The 21,876-nt window shown below is 44.7% G+C and overlaps 2 pseudogenes; both read left to right on the forward strand.

Annotated features, from left to right (window-relative positions):
* Positions 1 to 5,184: 5,184 nt before the first annotated feature.
* Positions 5,185 to 6,564, forward strand: LOC121835422 (annotated as a pseudogene).
* Positions 6,565 to 9,642: 3,078 nt separating this feature from the next.
* LOC120849848 lies at positions 9,643 to 14,759 on the forward strand (annotated as a pseudogene).
* The last annotated feature ends 7,117 nt before the right edge of the window (positions 14,760 to 21,876 follow it).

The raw sequence follows: 21,876 nt of genomic DNA on the forward strand, positions 1-21,876 counted from the left end.
GTAAGTGAATAAACCAAATAAAACGCTACTGTTAAAGCGACGTTGGACTTGCATTAGAGTTACTGTTGTGTATTTCATACGCCCAACACACTCCAGCAATTTCATTCACTCTTTTTTGTGGCATTACATAATTTGCTTTAAGGTTTCTTACATATTTCCCAGGGATCCTGAAGGAGCAAAAAGCAAAACACTGCGGCTGGAGTTTGACCACAGTGCAAAGACACGATGGTGTGACGAAATGAAACTACTTTCATAGCAGGTCGGATAACAAAGTCGGCTGCAGAAAAAAAAAAAACATTTCGAACAAAATATAAGAGCAAGGGCAAATAAGGGTGTAAACCATCCAGTATTCTAGTACTGAGTAAACACAAGGTGTAAACACCCCAAGAAAAACCCGAGACTGCAGGTAAAAAGAACGACATATACACTAAAAAGTATCAAACAAAGCTCAAACACGGAGCTATGTTGGAGACTTTTTAGTGTATATGTCGTTCATTTACCTGTGATCTCTGGGATTAGTTTTGTTTAATTTTCGCGCCAAACCGCACGCACGCATGACGTCACGTTTTTTTCCGGAAGTGTCGTCATTTCCTGTTGATTTTTTGTTCCGCCGGAAGTGTCTCCACGACTCATAGATGGCGCTAAAGCAGCTCCATGGGCCGCCATTTTTTCGACATGTGGGCTTCTATGGCAGCTTCGCTACCCATGTTCATATACCTTGACCCATGTACATATACCTCGCGGCTGCCTCATACCCAGCGGATCCGAGGTCGATGCCTGGTGGGGGTATACCTTTTTTTTTTTTTATTTCTAATATTTCGTTTTGTCGAGGCATTTGGCGATGTTTACATTTCTTTTTTTGCAATAAACACTGAAAAAAAATCATTTGTTCGGCGAAATTTTGTTTAACTTTCCGGAGGTGCATGGGGGACAACGGGCTTGGGGTTCCCGGCTGGACGCCGCGAAGCGGCATGTACGGGGGTGGCTAAGTGGGTTAACAGTTCTGTAATTAGCAGCGGCACCCTGTCGCCGCAAAGCGGCGTGAACGCAGGCAGGGGGCTGGCTCAACACGCTCCCCGGTGATACACGCGCCGTCCGAAATGGGTGACCCGAATGGCGTGAGTTCTCCGCGTCGTGCCGATAGTCATTTCCGGTCGAGGTGCACGACGTACTGCGTACAGCTTTACTCTTTTCCATTTTGATGAGTGAAGTAATTTTGAGGTACTGCTTGAGCACGTGCCCGATATATCTTCCGCTCTCTCATTAACAGGTAAACGACAGAGTTCAAAACGGAACGAGAACGACGACGACGACCGGATCAGGAAGCACCGATTTCTCGCTCCTCCTGTAAGCTTGAATTATTTCACGCTATTCCGATCGTTTTGGCTACCGCGAACAATAACTTAGTCACTGGACCCTGCAGAGGTACCCTGTCGGCTAAAAAGCGGCAACTAGCGACCGAGTCGCCGCGCCTCAATGACGCGGTTTCTGAAACCTTGACCCCGGGCACCAACATGGATGCCGTGGCTACCACAAGCCAAGTTTCAGGCATGGAACCACATTTACTATTAGCCAACGGCGAATGAAGATTTCAATAATGATATCCCATTGAAGAAACAATACTTGCAACTCTCTCAAGAAAATATGGATGCAAGAACGTCAACCTACTCGATTAATGAGGAAAACAATGACATTCAGGACGGGACTGATTTCACCCAAGTCACCGTGCGAAAAAACCGCCCAGCTGGTATCCCCTTGATCATCAAGCCAAAGCAACACGGGGCTTCTTTCTGGAAAATCAGTCCAAACAAGATTGCAAAAGAAATGGTAGCAGTATCGCAAGAGAAGGTACTCGCCCCACGCATAAGAAAGGATGGCACTATCACCGTCAATGCGGCATCACTAAACGCGACAAATTGACTACTTGCGATGAAATCCCTAGTCGGAATAAACGTGTCGGTGACCGTCTCCGAGTCGTACACCCGTAATGTTGGCAAGATCAACAATATCCCAGTCCAATATTCAGACTTTGAACTACTCAACTACTTAAAAGATGCTGGTGTCATCGCGGTCCAGCGGCAAATTTCATACTCAAGGAAAGAAGACGGCTCCATGGAGCAAGAGCCAACGGAAAGTGTCCTGCTTCAGTTCCCGCAGGATGAGCCGATGCCCTCCCGGGTTTTCCTGGGATTCACAAGCCACCCGGTGATGGAATACTTCGGCATCCCGACACAGTGTTTCCGCTGCCAACGGCATGGACACATTGCAAGACATTGTCGTGGCCAACAAAGGTGCAAGGTGTGTGCAGGGCCGCACAGCTACAAGTAGTGCATGAACAAAACCAACCCAAAATGTGCCAATTGCGGAGAAAAACACTGTGCTTCGTATTCAGGCTGTCCTCATAAAAAAGCAGCCGCAGCAGCCAGAAAACACGAGATCCTGAACGGACCGATAAGAAACAACCGCTCCCCGTCCCCAAACCTAGAAATTATACGCCCACCTCCTGTCCCTTTGCCTCCTCCCCATCCACCTCCACTCCCACCTCGACCTCCTCGATCAACACAGCAAGTCCAGATGTCTCAACAACCTCCCAGGCCATTGTACTCGGACGCACTAAAGCGTCGCCAGCAAGAAGGCCAGATATCACACCAACGCACGTCTAGTTCTGGTCAGGCTGCTGGAGGAGACAGACAAGCAGCGATCACACCAGTGCCAGCTCCCCGCACTCTGAGAAAAGGCATTCATCGACATGAACATCATCCGCAATACTTGGAGACCCGAAGATCGAGTGATGTTGAACATTTACTGGTACCCATGTTTTTTACAGCTCTCCGGGCTATACTTGATGCAGTACCATCAGCCAACAACCTACCGGAAGTAACAGCGCTATTTACTCTAGAAAGGTTAGTTATGTCGTCACGTGCAACTATGAATGAGGAGTATTCCAATGCCTGACATATACAGTCATACAGGAATATTTCAGTTGAACACGAATGGATTACGGAAAAAGTCAGGCGATTTTCGTCGGTTTGTTGCACAATATAATATACCAATACTTGCATTATCAGAAGCTCGCGTAGATGATGATTTTCGTCTTTCAAATTATCTACTATACAAGTCATCTCCCCAACACGGCCAAAGCCGAGCGTTATCGGTGGTACGGAGAGATATAATATCTGTGCCCGTGTTTTCGTCAACTACAGAAGTCCCAGAATTTGTTGCTTGCAAGGTACGATGTGGTGAGACAATGTCGCATATACTGAGTGTCTACATTGAACCTCGGACTCCGCTAACCCATTCGGAATTCTCTGCAATTTTCAGCCACATTTCTACTCCTTACATAATATGTGGAGATTTTAATGGCCACCACACTATGTGGGGGAGTGATCACTGCGATCAACGTGGAAATCTAATCGGGAAATATATGGACGAGAACAACATCTGTGTCCTCAACGACGGGTCCCCAACGTTCGTCCGGGGCCATACCTATTGCAGCTATTTGGATCTGACACTATGTTCTCCCGACATTTCACCTCAAGCGACATGGACGACTGATAGAGAAACCCGAGGCAGTGACCACTTCCCAATTCTCATTCAACACCCAATTTTCGATGTTCGTGGACAGCATTATCGAGTTCGGATTACGAATTGGAAAATGTTCAGGCATTTCAACACTCAGAACCTTCCGAATGTAAAGGAACCCGAGGAATTTGCAATCTCCGTTTTAAACAATTGTGAACGAGCAACGCGTCTTGTGACCGTACACAGTGAACACGTCGGCGACAATGGCGAATACGAAAAATTAAGGGCAATAAGGCGCAGAGCAGAACGTCGTTATCGAAGATCTGGTCGTGTTGAGGACTACAATGAGGCCCAACACATTCACTAACTAATACGACGAGAGCTACAAATTTTCTCCATTCGCCGATGGAAGCAGTTCAGCTGTACTCTAACTCCATTCACTCCGATACCGAAGGTATGGAAGATACTTGGTTCTCTCCGTACACCAGTAATACAAAAACAACCTTTCCGGGCTCTAGCTCTCCTTCGAGGTACATCGGAGGTAGTAATTGCGAATGAATATTGTACTTTGCTAACGCAACAAAGTGATATGGTGTCCTCTATAGAATACCGTTTTTCTCACGAGAAAGCGACTCGTGCATTCAAGAAAGAGCTGCACTCAGTGCAAACAGACCTAGACTATGAATTCAACACCCGTGAGATAGAGTGCGCGCTACAAAGTATTCGAAAATCAACAGCTCCTGGTCTTGATAAAGTCACTTATGACGCTCTTTCAAATCTTGGCCCTGCCGCTATTACCACACTTCTTGAAATATATAATGAAATTCGGAGAACAGAAAAGATACCTGAATCATGGAAGCTGGCTAAGGTAGTTCCACTACTAAAGCCTGAAAAATCGCCGTTAAATTTAGATTCATTCCGTCCTGTCAGCTTAACAAGTTGCGTCTGTAAACTACTTGAGAAGATGATACATAATCGCTTACAGTGGTGGCTCGAAACAAGTGAAGCGTTCCCCGAAGAGATAACAGGATTTCGCCCTCGAAGGTGCACAATGGATGGCATTTTAGATCTCACCACATCCGTTGAACACGAAAGAAACAATGGAAACTTTACAGTTGCACTCTTCCTAGATATTCGTCGAGCATTCGACACTGTTAGCCATGCTCACGTTCTTGAAGGGCTCGTACAGCTTGGTGTACGTGGACGGATGCTTCGGTGGATAAAGGAATTTCTTTATTGTAGGAACATAATAGTAAAAACCAACGATGAAACAGCATGAGACATGAAGTACACCATGGAGTACCCCAAGGCAGCGTGCTGAGCCCTACTCTTTTCAATGCAGTAATGGCACAGCTACCGCAGAAACTTGAATCACCTTTAAAAATATCCATCTATGCGGATGACATATGTATATGGATCTCTGGTTCATCTCGCGATATCCTAAAGAATAAGTTACAAGCGGGCTTAGACACCACTTTTAGATTTCTAAAAGAACGAGGAATGGAACTCTCTGCCGCGAAATCAGCATTTCTGCCATTTACAAGAAAGAAACTCCCTGGGCTTAGGCTAGATCTCAACGGAGCATCAATTCAAAGGGTTAAATCCTATAGATTTCTTGGTGTAATATTAGATCAATCTCTCACTTGGTCCAAACATTTAGACATGTTAGAGGGTAGAATTAATTCTGTGATTAATGTATTCCGCTGCATTGCGGGGGCAAGATGGGGAGCATCAATAGATGCGATGCTCTCATTCCACACGGCGCTAATACGACAAGCGATTGCATACTCTATTCGGGTGTTAAACGGACTTTCCCGGACATCAGAGTCTCGCCTTACCTACATGCTAGCAAGAAGCTTAAGAGTATGCCTAGGTTTACCGCGATCAACATCCATCGCGCTTGTACTCGTAACGGCAAGAGAGCCGACTATACATATTCTAAGAACACAGGAGATATGTCATAATTTCTTTCGACTCTCCACGCGGCCTCTGTTCAATGATATTTTTACTCGCAAAGGGACAAACTTTCTTTCCACACTGAATTCTCTTCCATTATGGATTCCCGAACAACCTAACTGGATTTAAGAGATCTGTAAACCACCCTGGACGCTATCATTATTGGAGATCAACATGGACATTCCAGGCATGCAAACAAAAACATCAGTTAACGCACAGATTGCAAGAACATTGACTCTTTCACATCTGGAAGAAAAATATAAAGATGACATCCACGTGTATACTGATGGATCAACCACTGAAGACGGATCGACATCAGCATTTATTGTGCCTGATTTTAGCCATTGGTCATCCTTTCGACTATCGCATCCTACTTCCTCAACCACTGCGGAATTACATGCTTTACTCGCGGCTGCAACGTACATAAAAAGCAACTCGGCAGCGAATTCTTGGGTAATATGTACTGATTCAAAGGCAGCTTTGCAATCTATTAAGACTATGAATAGTCGTAGTGAACACAACTCCCTTGTACACAGAATTTACTTAGAACTCTCTGATATCATCGAATTTGGCAACACTATACATCTACAGTGGGTCCCCGGGCATACCGGAGTTTCAGGAAATCACCAAGCTGACCAATTGGCTACCGCAGCCCATACAAGTAACAATGTCCACCTTACACCTTTCACAAAGAGCGACGCCAAAAGATACATCCGTCGACTACGTGAGCGAATGTCTCATGATGAATGGCTTAGCAGCATCCCACAAGACAGCCTGATCCGTCTAATCGATCCGGACCTCCTTTGCCCAGTGTACACCTATTCAGCCAGGTCAATCGACACCCTTATCCATCGCCTACGACTTGAGGTAGCATACACGGGAAGCTTCCTTCACCGGATAAAACAAGTAGAAACACCGAGTTGCAAGTGCGACAACCCGGTTGAAGACGTCGAACATTTAATCATGGACTGTCCGAGATACGATCAGTGGCGCGCCCGCTTACGGATTAGTCTCGGGATACTCGACAATCGTCCATTTTCTCTCGCCAAAGCTCTAGGCCCTTGGCCCGACTTAAAGAAACAAAAGCGTGCATTAGCCTCACTAACTGCATTTCTGAAAGACTCAAAGATAGAAGCCAAATATTAAGTTCAATGATTACGAGTTACTGGTATAGCAGGATTTAATTGCACATATTTTGTACCACTGTATAATACTGTGCATATCGTACTTCTCAAAGTGCGCTTGCTTGTGATATTAACGCAGCACGTTCATAGTTTACTTTGTTATTCATTATGCCCAGATTTCATAATTATTGAACATATCATATCATACTTTACCCCATTATTAGCATTGAAGTAGCCAGCCCCAAATTATGGGGCTAAAATCTTCATCTCATTAAATAAACATTGATTGAGTTCAAAACGTTTTTGGACCTTTGTCCCGACACTGTGTTGGAAGACAAATAACGCATACAGCTGGTCACGAAGCCTGCAGCGGCTGACATGGGCCGAGCTATCATGGCAGCTGAAGTCATTAAAGGGTTGACATCAATGACTGTTATTTGTTTCGTTCAAGGCTCTCAATTTTCATGACTGCTTTTCACTTTCTTGTAAGCAGATAGATAAGTGGATAGGTTAATTACACACCTGGTTCTGAACTGTAAAGAGTTCAGGACTCGGCCACGAGCTCCGCTCGTGGCTGACTCGGCTAACGCATCTTTCCCATAGCCCGACGTATCAGCTAGAGCGAAGCCTCGCAATTTTAACTGGCAACCTTAGTTATCCACGATGCTTCCAAAACTGCCACCTGTTGATTATGATGTGCGAAGAATATAATATACTTTATTTCTGTTTCCCAGAGTTCCGTGGTACCGACTGGGCCGCAAGGACAGTCGTGGCCAGAAAGTGTGGTTCCCCTGCAACAGTACACGCGCCCAGAGCTGCCCAAGGATATTCAATTTGCCGTGAGCCAGATCAAAGTCGGCGGACTCATTCCTTATCATTAGCGGCAACGCATCCTAGAATGGATGTTTCATGACCTTTGCAAACACAGTATGTGAGTATGCGAACGAAAAATGTAAAAAAATTTTGACGGATTGCGACATGGTTCATTTTGGGTAGACCTAGGTAGGTCTACCCTACCTAGGTCTACCCAGCGCCAGAAAACAAAGACAACAGAAGGAATAGACGAAACGATGCGCTATTCCTTCTGTTGTCCTTGTTTTTTGGCGCTTTTCGAATCTAAGATGTACCAACTTGCCCAACTCCAGTTTGTAGGTCCACGCGTAATGGAGCGTCACATAGCTACACCGGCTGTACTCGCGTCTTGCCTTGACATGGAATACAGCGAATGTTAAAGGGCCCCTCCAATGCTCTTTTAGCTTCTGTCTGTTTTGTGCTCTTTTCATTTCCTAGTGGTTCGGGAGACTTAGGGAATAAAGACAAAACCACAAAAAATAGTGTATCATATTTTAAAATGACAAGACGCAAAACAATTGGATGTACGGTGGTGCTGCGTGATGGTAAATGCACGCGGCTAATGACGTTAACTTACCTGGTTCCCTGATGGTCAGAACAGTCAAACGTTTCTCTTGGAACACGAAATAATATGTATGATTGTAATCACCATTCGAATTTGTTATAAAAATAGTTTTCATGTTTCGAGAGACATAAAGTAAAGAAATACAGATCGAATAATTCAAGGAGGCGTCACTAAGCCCGCTACCCAGTGGAGCGGTGCAACAACATCATTTGCTGGCACGTTTGCTGGCATTTGTGTCAGCTGCTGCTGACACAAATGCCAGCGAACGTGCCAGGGGTGCTGTAGTCTGTTTCACCTTATGTGTTACCGCAGAGAAGGCTAGAAGCGCGGGCTCATAGCGTTGGGAGTTGCTTTTAACGTACCAGAGCTTGTGCCGCCGAGATGTGCCCTATTGCAAGGAGCTCGCGCTTGTAGCCTTTTCTGCCGTACATCATGAGGTGAAGCAGAGCATAGTAGTACCCAGTTCGCAGAGAAGCGGAGCCCAGCTAGCTCATCGACCCGATCGAGAAAGCCTAGCTGGGCAAAATTTGTTCTTTGATACTGGCGTTGGTCCGCGCTGCAGGGTTGGCAAAGCGTTGTCGTTAGAGGCTTGCGAGTCAGTAGCTATCATTTGAACTATTCAAGAATTAAAAACATAGTCAATCAATCAGTGAAGATTGTTATCAAACGTTAAATAACATATATGAGACATGCCTTGTCAGTATTTCGTCAACGAAAGAGCTTTTGCACGACACAAACGTTTAAATTAATTTTCGCTCTAAGTCAGAGCGCAGCCGACGTAACATATCAATGAGGCCAATCAAGCAGAGTCAGAAAAAACTGTCATGGAGCTCAACGTCGTATAGTGCGTTTTTTGTCCCCGGTCAAAGCAATTAAGCGCAAACCGTGCACCGTGGCCTTGCGCTTTTAGTATGCGTGTTTGTGCTTGTGTACCTTATAGTATTTGACTGCATTTTGATTCATGATAGAACAATCAATAGCACTTTTATTTCAAGACGGGTGTTCAGAAGGGTGCTTTATATAACTTATAATTTTGATGATAGTTTGATTAAACTTGATTACCAATTATCTGACCTTATAAATAACCACCCCAATATTGTTAAAATAGTACGCCGAGGTCGAAGATTCTGCATGTTCGAGAGAACAGTAAAAGTGTATTTTTTAGCTCCAGTGACCTAAACTTCAAATTTGTTAGGCGAGTGGGAAGCAGATTTGAAAGTGCTTTTGATAGTGCTTTTGATTTGTTTCATTAATATTAGGTCTATTGTTATTTTGAGGTTCAAAAAAATATACCAACGTCTTACATGTATATATATATATATATATATATATATATATATATATATATATATATATATATATATATATATATATATATATATATATATATATATATATATATATATATATATAGGACGAAGGCCGGACTCCGGCCGAAACGTCGAAGATTAAATTGTCCGTTGTTTCTGTTTTCACTAAGGGTTTTTTTCTTCTCAGTTTTATACCCACGCCTTCGGCCTCCCGCCACCATGCCCGTTATATATATATGTATATAGATATATATATTCTGTTTGAATGCAGAACAAATGGAGAATTTTACAGTAACGCTCACATTGTATGTTCATGAAAGTTATCTCTGGCGATTTCAACTACCCTGAAATTAAATGGTCCATTCTGTATGATAAAATACCATTTCTATCGTAGCAGAACCCTCCAAAACAGTCTCGCGATTTTGTTGACGTTATATACTCTTTTGCACTTTCTCAAATTGTTAATAAACCCAGTCGTGGTGAAGCCATGCTTGACCTTTTTTTATTTCAAAACCCGATCTAGTTGCAAATACTGTGTATATGAAACCATTAAGTGATCACATATATATTAATGATGAAGTTTCCATTCCATCATGTGAGCAACCTCTTCGGGCAAAAACAATTTCCAGTTACTCTAGAGCAAACCTCGACGCTATTCACCAACACTTTTCGCCATTTTCAGCTTGGTTTTTAGAAGAATTAGACTCTAGGTCTCTGAATGAAAACTGGCTTTTGTTTAAGTGTAAATTGCTTGACTTGTGCAACAAATTTATTCCGAAACTAGCAATTCACGCGTCGTTTTCGAACCCGTGGTTTTCAACATGTTTGAAGAGGTTGCTAAATAAAAAGGATAGGCTTTTTCGTGCCGCAAAGGTGTCTCAGACTGCTATTTAATGGTTAAAATACAAGGAGTTTTATTTAACTTGCAAATATGGAATAAAAAATGCAAAAGATAACTTTTTAAACTATGATCTTTGTAATATACTGAAAACAAACCCCAAAAACGTTTGGTCCGCTGTGAATCCAAAGCAGGTAAAGAACTCGTTCAGCTTGACTGACGCCTCTGGCAAAAGTTTACCGACCGCAGAGACTTGTGAGTTGTTATGTACTTTCTTTAATGAAGTGTTCGCTGATGAATTTTTTTCATTACCCTCGTACTGCCCAGAATATTTTATGACCACCTAAATAGACGCGATCATTGTGACAAATATCGGAATTTCAAAATTAATATCAAATTTACCATGTAACTTGGCTCCCAGTCCTGACCTTATAACTACAAAGTTGCTAAAGATTACAAGTGAAATATCTTGTGCTCTTATCGCGCATATTTCAAGAATCTCTTGACTCTGGTGTTGATCCGGCTGACTGGAAATCTGCAACGGTTGTCCCGATTTTTAAAGATGACACAAAAGATGTCTCTACCAATTTCAGACCCATATCTCTAGCCTCTGTTGTAAGTAAATTGATAGAACATGTCGTGTATTCTAATGTAATAAGTTATTTATGTGTAAACAATATACTCTTTACAAACCAGCACGGTTTCCGGCGGTCGTACTCCTGTGAATCTCAGCTTTTTGAATTTTTAAAGGACGTCCACCATATCCTACATAAAAAAACATGACTCATTCTATCTTCATTGATTTTAAAAAGAGCGTTCGATAAAGTCCCACATTGCCATCTTATCCAAAAATTAAAAGCACTTAAAGTAGAAAAGTCCATTATAAACAGGATTGAAAATTTCCTTTCAAACAGAATACATAACGTTGTTATAGAGGACAATTGTTCGTCACAAAAAAACTTGTTAAATCGGGAGTGCCGCAGGGAACCGTGCTGGGTCCATTGTTGTTTCTAATTTGCATAAATGACCTGCCGGATCTTCTGCATTTCACTATTAGACTAAATGCGGACGACTGCGTGATTTAGAGAAAAATAATGAGTGTAACCGACTGTACCCTTTTTCCAAAATGACTTGTCACAAATTCGAGCATGGTGTCGAGAATGGCAAATGGAGATCAATGGAGACGAAACAAAATTTCTTAACTTCACTACAAAAAAAAAAACATTACTCAGATTAACTATTAACTTGCTATCATACCAATTGAAGCCGTAACAGCCAAAAAAGTATCTTGGCATCAACTTTAACCATAAGTTATCATCGGAGCCTCATATAAACTACATATCTGCGAAAGCAAACAGAAGTTTGGGATTTTTAAAGCACCATCTCCATAAGGCCACGCAAGAAACAAAGATACTTCGCATACCATTCTCTCATCCGTCCTCAACTCGTGTATGCATCCATTGACAGGAACCCCCACCAGTTGTACCTGGAAGAAAAATCAGAAGTTGTACGGAACCGGACTACACGTTTCATTCTCCACAATTATCAGCCTACAAGTGTTACCGCAATGAAAGCGGAATTAAACCTCCTTCTTTTAAAACACAGAAGCAAAGTATCACGTACTGCCCAGCTGCACAAAATATATTATAATTTTCCTTTAAAAAAAGATGAATACTGCCCTCCGGCCATCCACATCTGCCCCCGCTGTGACCACCCACTCAAAATTCAACTGACTACGCCTAGGACAAACCTATTCAAATTTTCATCCTTACAATTGGCTATTACTGATTGGAAAAACCTACCGGAACGTATTGTGAGCATCACGGACTGCAATAGCTTCCAGATCTGCCATTTCCTCTCCCGTCACCACTTAGCGTCCTGCTTGCACGTGTTCATAAACTTTCTAGTCTTTTTGTTTGTGTTATTTTATGTGTTTACATTTGCCCCCCCCCCCCCCCCCCCCCCCCGTTTAGGTAAAGCCCCCTGTGGGCATTTAAGGGTTAAATAAATGAATGAAATAAAATGTCGATGTGAATTATTTCTATTTGAAACTTTCGATGATGTTCATATTACTTATTGTGACTACGATGCTTAGCTAATGTCAATTTGATTACTCTATGCATATTTGCTTTTTATGCTGACACTGGCCTGGTCAGAAGACGTTTTAATGCGAAAAAATTATTTGCCCCATTACGCGAAAATCTGGCGGCGGCGGCGGCGGCATGACCGAGCGATGGTACCAAAAATGGCCGACGGCGCAAAGAGTAAAAACACGTTAGAAATGCTCGGATTGACGTCACAGTTTTCACGAAGGTTCCCACAAACAAAGTAAATGAATGGCTTTGGAAAGAAACTTCAGTACATTGCGGTCTAAATGGGAAAAGAACCCGGGCCTCCGGGGTGCGACACGGGCACCCTTCCCCGAAGTCCCTGGCTAACTAAGGTGTGTCTAGTGCGTGCGTCATTTTTTTATGTGTAATTGATGTGTATTTGAAAACACTCGAAAGGCAGCCACACTCAGAAATTATTACTTTAGCCACAGAAGCAAACAGGTTCGTTAATATATTTCCAGCAATAGGGAACTCCTTTGATTGTTTCCAATAGACCTATTGCTAAATTACCCAAGCACCAAGGAGGATGCAAGGATTGCTGTTTCACGAGCCGCACGCGCCGCACGCGCACTCCTTCGCCGTATAAATCAATCGAAATAAATAACCAAAATAAAGCATTAATGAAAGCGCGTGCAAGATGACATTTGTTTCAGGCTTTTTCTTTAGGACAGTTACTGCTGCAGACGCCAGCACGTGAGGCGCGTGGAACACCATTCCCGGTATTTTTCTTGACTTGATAGTTGGGTAATTTAGTAATAGGGAGTATTCACTGGCGGCCATATCCGTGTGCGCTGCTGTTGAGCGCATGCTGACGACGAGCTTCCGCAGTCCTTTTGGAGCGTGCATTTAGCACCATCAAGGTTGCCGGTCTTAGCAGGCTATTAATGTCAGCTCGTTCTGAGCATGCGCTCTAAACATCGCCCTCAAATATGGCGTCCCGTGAATACCTTCTATAGGCTAAGCAGCGCTAAACGGACAATCGCGTGGCGTTCAAGTGGCTGGGGGGACCATATAACCTTCTCCACTTCTTTGAGTCACACATATCACCCCCACAGTTTACTTTAGGCCAGATTTTCACCTAAAGTTTGCGTTCATACAGGTGTACTCGTACACGTCTGCGTGGTGAAAGCGCTAAATTTTTACTGATTCGTTTGTCAATAATTAACGCATTCACTGGTGAAACATTTAATCGCCAGTAAATCATTAATTGATTCATCGGTAGGTCCTTCGATCAGGTGCCTAGACCTAGTTATAATGCAACGTAGGAAAATTGAGCAAACGCCTTTGTGTGAGTGGACATTGCCTTTATCAGCAGTTTGGAGAGCAATGGCAGGGCTAGAGTGAACAGGCGCGATCTCTTACGGTCTTTGCTCCGGGAGTAGTTGCTCCCTGCGGCGGCAGCTTGGAGGGGTCGCTGGAACCTTACCGCTCCTAGAGTTCCTGTATATAGCTACCGTAGGTAGCAGAGTTGCGCATTCAGCGTCGGCGGGTGGCCGTAGCGCCGGCTTTCCTGCACGCCCTGGATGCTTTGCTCCTCACGTGACTAAATTTGGCGAAAAGCGGCGCTACGCGCGCCGCCGCGCATGGAAAACAGGACAGGAGGAGAAGGAGGCAAAAGCAGGGAAACATACGCCGAGGCGCGAGCAACGTCGGCGGAGCGACCGTAAAGGAGGCTTTCTTGCCCGGCGCCGGACGCTTTGCTCCTCACGTGATGAATCTCGGCGATAGCGACGTGGCGGAGAGGGAAAAGAAACGCGCAACTATGCTTCCCCTTCGGGGGAGCATATCGAGGAACTCTAACCGCTCCTACAGCGCTTTTATTCTTTCTCAGAGGCACGTCCTACTCACCGTGTTGTCCCCTTGGTTCCGGGGTTCAGTTGGATAAGCTCCTAAAGCAATTATACCTACAGGTCGTGAGGCCGGCTGCCCTCAGGGACTTATTCGGAACACGTCTTTCTCTCCGCCTCCTTAAGAAACAAGTTTGTATAGACAAGCATTTAGTTATTGTAAGCCGAAACTTATTTCAAATGGCTCACTACAGTTATTTGAAGCAAGTATAATTGCACACATTTTTAATCGCATTTATCGGGGAACAGCTGTTCAAGATGGCTCAGGCCGCGTTGGGCATGGTTGTGTGGTCGCACCCCTACCCTCCTGAGACCCTGCGTCCACCAGTGTAGACATTGGGTTTTGAATTGTTAAAGAAAAACGCCGCCGCACACAGGAAAGAACTCCCCCCCAACGTCATGGACATAGTCTGTGATGCCATCAGAAGGAGTGTTGAGCAAACACCGCTGAAAACAACTGGTGGCTCGCTGTTCCAAATGGCGACCTGCAGCACTCGCACGTTCTACGGGCGACACCAAGGTATGTAATCAGTTTACGTGATTTACACAAACGGAGTCTGTGTTAATTTATATTTCTAGTGCTCTTGAAAGTTCACAGATAATTATTAATGCTTAATATTTACTAGAGTATTAGCATAGGTTGTGGTAGTCGCTCGTCAAACTGTGTGTCCACGTGGGTGGACGCCGGGACCCAAAACTTGTGACATGAATTTCACGATGACCATGTTTTGTTCGTCATCAAAGTAAAACACCCCGCAGGGGGCACCTGTGAAAGCAGGTGTTTGGAGAGTGGCGTCTCCACGGACCCCGAGCCATGCGGGTTCGCCCGCCCACATCTGACTGTGCGTGGCTTACCCGTGTCTGGGGAAAAGGGCATCCTGGTGGTTGAGCCGAGCCCGGGGTAGGTTTGGACCCTTCGGGGCCCCCCGGGCGAGGCAATACACCACTTCGGCCCCCGCTTCTCATAGACGGGAGTCCTGGTAAGGCCCGGCCAGGATGATTCAGTCTAGTCGCCACTCCTTCTACTATCCCCTCCCTTCTTTCACCCTTGTCTCCTCCTTCTTTTCACTCTTTTCATTTCTCTTCTTTCCTTTTCAACTTCTTTGGCGGCAAGGGCTAACCTTGGGTGGTGACAGATACTCTCGTCCAGATCCACACTTGGTTATAGTTTCTGGGTAGCGCTAATAGAGTAATGCTTCCAGCAAAGCCATATTTGTTATGGGGTATTACCTATTCCCTCGTTGGGCTCCGTGGTGGGCGGCGCGCTACAGATTCCGAAAACCCTTTGCCTTTTTATGGCGCCCCTCTCTTCTCAACCCCGAGCAGAGCGACCCCCGAAAAGGGTTCGCCCCGCTCCCCTTACTTTTGAAAAAGCTAATGAACCTGAAAAATATCCTCGATTTCTTGTAGTACACTCCGCAAGTGACACTGTGCATTTGTCAAAAGTTTCTCCCTTTGTGATTGCAAAGCATCTAGAACAAGTGGTTGGAAAATCTTATAAGGCAAAGAAACTTGCTGGAGACCTCCTTGTTGAGGTAGAAAACAAGCCACAGAGCACAGCACTCTTGAAGATGACAAGCCTGGGAGACTACCCGGTTACTGTCACCCCCCACCGTACCCTAAATACTGTTCGTGGTGTTATCTCAGAAGATGACCTTCTTGAATGCAGTGAAGACGAGATCCTCGAAGGTCTTCGCAAGAGTGCTGTCGTTGCTGTTCGACGAATCACCTTAAAACGTGACGGACAAGAAAAACCAACCCGCCATCTGATACTCACATTTGAGCTCCATGCCCTTCCATCCACCGTGAAGGCAGGATATTTGAGCTGCAGAGTCCGCCCTTCCATTCCAAATCCTCAGCGGTGTTTCCGTTTCCAACGTTTTGGGCATGGTTCCCGAAACTGTCGCGGCCGAGAAACGTGTGGAAAGTGCGGTGGTACTGACCATGTAGCGGACATCTGTGAAAATGAACCGAAATGTGTAAACTGTAGCGGAGCTCACCCTGCTTTCTTTCGCTCTTGCCCAAAATGGAAAGAGGAAAAAGACGTCTTGACTTTCAAAGTGAAACATAACCTGAGCTACCAAGCAGCCAAAGAACAGCTTGCCTTTCAGGCAAGGGGTTCTTATGCCCAGGCAGTGTTGAGGGGACCCCCACTGTCTACGGCATCTGTGGAGACACAGACTTCCCTGGAAGACCTGTCCTCTCCACAGGGGTCCCCTCCCGAACTTTTGAAGGTGACGCACACTCAGTCACCTTCATGTTCTAAGGGTGCTGTACCCTCCAAGGAGGGTACCACACCGTCCCAGGTATCAGGGGCGCCAATAGCGGCCCTAGCTGGTCCTTCTGGCAGGGGTCGAGGGCTCCCTCCTCGTGCTTCCTGCAGCAACCAAAAGCCCAGGCGGACAGAACAACCTCCACCGCCCAAGGGCCCAACGCTCTCGCCGGATGAAAAAATGGACGAGAGCCTACCGCTCTCTGAAGACGACCAGTCTCTTCCCGAAACAGAGTCTCTTCCTCTGGTCTCCTCTGAGGTTGTAGGACGACCGAAGGACACTGCCAGGAAAAAAACAATCCGCCGTGTTGAGGCACCAAAAGCCCCGTAAATTTGTGTCTTAGTCTTCTCTGGTATGTATGTATATATATATATATATATATATATATATATATATACATATATATATATATATATCAATCTGACTTCCTTTTAGAATGCCAATGTCTCTTTTACTTCAATGGAACTGTAGAGGCCTCCTTCCGAATTATGACGATGTGAGCCAGCTGCTAGACGATCATGCCCCCATTGCATTTTGCTTGCAGGAAACACATCTAAAAGCCAGCCACACTAATATATTAAATACTTTCAGGTATTTCTCAAGGACCGGATACAAGCACTTCATTGATCTGGAGGTGTTGCAGTTGTAGTGCAACGCTCAACTCCATGTAGCGAAGTTACTCTGCAGACTCCGCTGGAGGCTGTGGCAGCCCGCATTTTATTAGATCGTATAATTACAGTTTGTTCTTTATATATACCTCCCAGTTATCAGCTAAAGATTGAAGAGCTTGAAGACCTTGTTAGTCAGCTTCCACCACCTTTTTTACTTTAGGAGACTTCAATGCACACAATCCTCTGTGGGGGAGTGGCAGACGAGATCCCAGAGGGGCTCTCATTGAACGCTTCCTTCTTTCCTCGGGATTGTGCCTACTTAACACGAATGAAGCTACCTATTTTAGTTCTACCACTCATACTTATACTTCTATAGACTTATCCATCTCTCCCTTTAATGTTACCATTGCTTTTATGGAAGGTCATCCAAAATCCATATGGAAGTGACCACTTCCCACTGATTTTAGAGTTCAACCACTCTCACGTCACTCTTTCATCGCGTTCACCTCGGTGGAAGTTTAAAAAAGCTGAATGGGCACGTTTTAAGCAATCATCTCTTTTAGCTGTTTCATCCCTACATCAACTCTATCGACGAAGCGACAGACCATCTCACAAAGCACATCCTGCAAGCTGCAATGATTGCCATACCAATGACGTCCACCCATCTTCCTAAAAGGCCAAAGCCGTGGTGGAATGAAGACTGCCGAGAGGCTAAAAAGAAACAAAACAAAGCGTGGGGAATTTTTAGGCGATATCCTACACCGAACAACCTTATTAATTTCAAAAGAATGAGGGCACTGGCAAGGTACATCCGAAGGCACGCTAAGCGGCGAAGCTTTAGAGGATATGCTTCCTCTATTAATAGCAGTGCATCCCTGAAAGAAATTTGGGACCGAGTGCATAAAATCGACGGTTCTTACAGGGCATTTTCTGTCCCACTTTTAAGTCGAAATGAAATATGCCCTGCGAGTCTGAAAGAGCAGGCAGACATCCTAGGGGAACACTTCGAATTTGTATTGAGTTCCGAGCATTATACTCGAAATTTCCAGCGACACAAGTTGCACGCTGAAAAAAAGACCGTGACCACCTTTGGTGCTATGAGAGAACCATATAATGCTCCATTCACACTACACGAACTTCAGTCGGCTCTTTCATCCAAGCAGTCTGCACCTGGACCCGATGGGATTCATTATAAAATGCTCGAACATCTCCACCCGTCCACCCTGGAACTTATTTTGTACCTTTTTAATAGAGTTTGGCTCCAGAGTCACTTTCCATCCTCTTGGAAGGTTGCTATCATCGTACCAGTGCTAAAGCCAGGCAAGGATCCCTCATGTTCATCTAGCTTTAGGCCCATAGCTTTAACTAGCTGTATTTCAAAGACTATGGAGCGAATGATTAATAAGAGACTTATATTTTACTTGGAGAGAAACAACCTACTTGATAAGTACCAGTGCGGTTTCCGTTGAGCCCGGTCCACAATTGATCATCTAGTTCGTTTTGAGACTGCTGTGCGGGAGGCATTTGTGAACAGGCAACAATGCCTTTCTGTTTTCTTTGATTTAGAGAAGGCTTATGACACGGTTTGGCGTTTTGGCATACTGCAAGACTTGTTCAGTTTTGGTGTTCGAGGTCGCATGTTAGCTGCCATCCAAAGTTACTTGGAGCACCGTACTTTTCACGTGAAGCTGGGCACAACACTTTCAAGAGAGTTCATACAGGAAAATGGAGTCCCCCAGGGAGGCGTGCTCAGCGTCACTCTTTTTATAGTTAAGTTAAATTCAATTACCCGTGTAATACCACCTTCAGTACAATATTCTATGTATGTTGATGACCTGCAGATCTCCGTCTCGTCCTCTAACTTGTCGATTTGTGAACGTCGGGTACAACTTACGGTTAATAACTTGATCAAATGGGCTGATACAAATGGTTTTAGATTTTCGCCCGAAAAAACAGCCTGTGTTTGTTTTTCTCGTCGGCGTGGAATTTGCCATGATCCATCTTTAAGTATGTATGGTACTCCAATTTCCGTAAAAAGTGAACACAAGTTTCTGGGTCCCATATTTGATTCAAAACTCACGTTTATTCCACATATTAAGAGTGTTAAACTGAAATGTCTGAAATCTCTCAACGTTCTTAAGGTTTTATCGCATGTGGCATGGGGCTCAGACCGACTATGTCTATTACGCATCTATCGCTCTGTCGTTCGTTCCCGGCTTGACTATGGTTGCATAGTGTATGGTTCTGCCCGGGCATCGGCTTTGAAGATGTTGGACCCCATTCACCATCAGGGGTTGCGTTTAGCTACTGGTGCGTTCCGCACCTCCCCAGTACCTAGTCTGTACGTAGAAGCTAATGAACCATCCTTGGAGTATAGAAGGTTCACACTAGGTTTCATGTACTCCATTAGGGTCCGCTCGGTCCCTGAGCATCCTGCCCGAGATAACATAGAAAACATTCGGTACCAAAGAACATTTCAAAACAAGCCCTCCATAGTTCCTCCTTTTTCAATTAGGAATTGTAGTTCAGCAGAGTCTATTGGGATGGATGCAAAGGCCCCAGTAGTCCAATACCCTGCACATATTGCCCCATGGGACTACAGCAACATTCACTGCGACTTCACACTAACGAAACATAGTAAAAAAGATGTTCCAAAGGAAGTCATGAAGCAGGAATTTTTGGAACTTCAGTGTAAATATCAAGAGTATACAAGTTTCTATACGGACGGGACAAAAGACGACTCCACTGTGGGATGCGCTATGATTGGACCATCCGTTAAGCGAGTAAGGAGAATAAACTCAAACGCCACCATATTCACGGCAGAGCTCTATGGTCTGCTATTGGCGGTCGACTACATAACCAAGAAAAGGTTTCCTCGCTCAGTAGTATTCACTGACTCTTTGAGTTCTTTAAAAGCAGTTTTATCGCTGGAACGGGTCACAAACCCACTTGTTTCTGGATTGCAGAGTAAGATTATTCTAGCCGCAAACAGCAACATTCGCATAACTTTATGCTGGGTGCCTAGCCATGTTGGCATCCCGGGAAATGAAGCGGCTGATTCTGCAGCACGTTCTGCTAGCAAGAAACAAATAGACTTGCGTGAAATACCTTATAAAGACTATCACACGTCTCTAAAACGGTGCATTCGGTTAAAGTGGCAACTTCAGTGGAATACTGAAATGTACAACAAATTACATGCAGTAAAACCTTACATAAGTGATAGGGAGAGTGCCCGGCATCGGGAGCGCTTCTACGAAGTAATCCTGTGTCGGTTACGAATTGGTCATACACGTCTCACACATGGACACCTTTTGAGTGGGGAGGATGCTCCAGTATGTGAATACTGTAACATAACCTTAAGCGTTTTACACATTTTAATTGAATGTCGCACTTATGATCAATACCGTCAGAAACACTTCTCACAACTATATAGGGAACATGTCCCACTACACCTAGCCCTGCTGCTAGGTGATGAACCACTTATTTCTCATGTTTCCTTATTTAAGTTTCTTACTGATATCGGCCTTATACACCGACTGTGATTTTATTTTCAAACCCCTAAGTCATGACCATACCTTTTACACTTATACAAATGCATGTCCATATTTTTATCACATCACCTGCTACTATAGCTCTTTCCTCTCTCTAACCCTCTACTGCAATAGTTCAGACTCTTGGCGCATTATGGCCTTAGATGCTGATGTGCCAAAAAAACCCAATCAACCAATCAACCAATCAATGTAAAACACTCGCGAAGTGAAAACAATTGGTTTGATTGATTCTGTTAATTTTTTAAGGACTAACAACAAGTCAGACTGATGCCATTTTAGGAAGTTTGTGCGCTGCCACAGGTTCCGCGCAAGAGAGTCAACTCACTGCCAAGCTTGCCAGTCCGGACGGCGCAGGCACTTCACATGCCAAAAAAAGACGACATCAAGGATATTGCACGGTGCAGGAACCCTGGCTGCTCAAAGAAAACTCAGTACCGCTGCACGTCCTGTGACATCTACGTTGCACTGAAACTGACTGGCACTGCTTCTTTGATTTTCTTATCAAGAAATGAGCGTCATTGTTTTGTCGTCATCACTCCAGTTTTTTTTTATTCTTCCGCCAGAAACCTAACTTGTAAAATTAACTCATAAAATGTTGAATAAAATGTGATAATTTTCCTGATTTGAAGTGCAGAGTCCCACTGCCCATGTGTGTGGACATCCACTTTTACTGAGTCTGCAAACTAAAGGCCGGTTCACACATACAGCGGAGTGCTAAGTTAGCGCTACGTGAGCGCTCCAAGGAGCGCTAATGTGGCGCTTCCTAGCGCGTGATGTAGCGCTCTGTTAGCGCTTCAGAAGCGCTCTGTTAGCGCTTCCGAAGCGCTTTGTTAGCGCTCTTTTAGCACTACAGAAGCGCTTTGTTAGCGCTCTCACGCTCCTTGTACCGTGCTTGCTGCTGCGGAACAGCGCGTGCACGTCGATTCCGTTGTTGTTTTGTCTTTGGCATTGAAAGAAGGGGAAGTAAAAGAGCCGCTCTCCAAGCAAAGGTTCGGGCAGACGATCCAGACTCATGGACTCTGAGCGACTAATTGATAGGGTACGACCTCATCGCTTTCTATTCGATATGCGTGACCCTGGTTTCAAAGACACGCAGTTAAAAAATATTCACCTTCGAAAGAGCTCTGTGTCTCGGTCCCTCAGCCTGGGAACAAGGTTCGCCGGATACCCGTCGGTATCTCGGTGGCGAGAGATTTTGCGCACCCAAAAGGCTCTTCTGGGCGTTAAATCGTCCACACACACATGCACTAATTGCGTATGTTATAGCATTTGTCGCATTTATATTTCAGCATCCCACATGTCCGCCATGGTGCGGC

The sequence above is a fragment of the Ixodes scapularis genome, unplaced genomic scaffold, assembly GCF_016920785.2.
Source record: "Ixodes scapularis isolate PalLabHiFi unplaced genomic scaffold, ASM1692078v2 PGA_scaffold13__105_contigs__length_92229423, whole genome shotgun sequence".
Classification (NCBI taxonomy): domain Eukaryota; kingdom Metazoa; phylum Arthropoda; class Arachnida; order Ixodida; family Ixodidae; genus Ixodes; species Ixodes scapularis.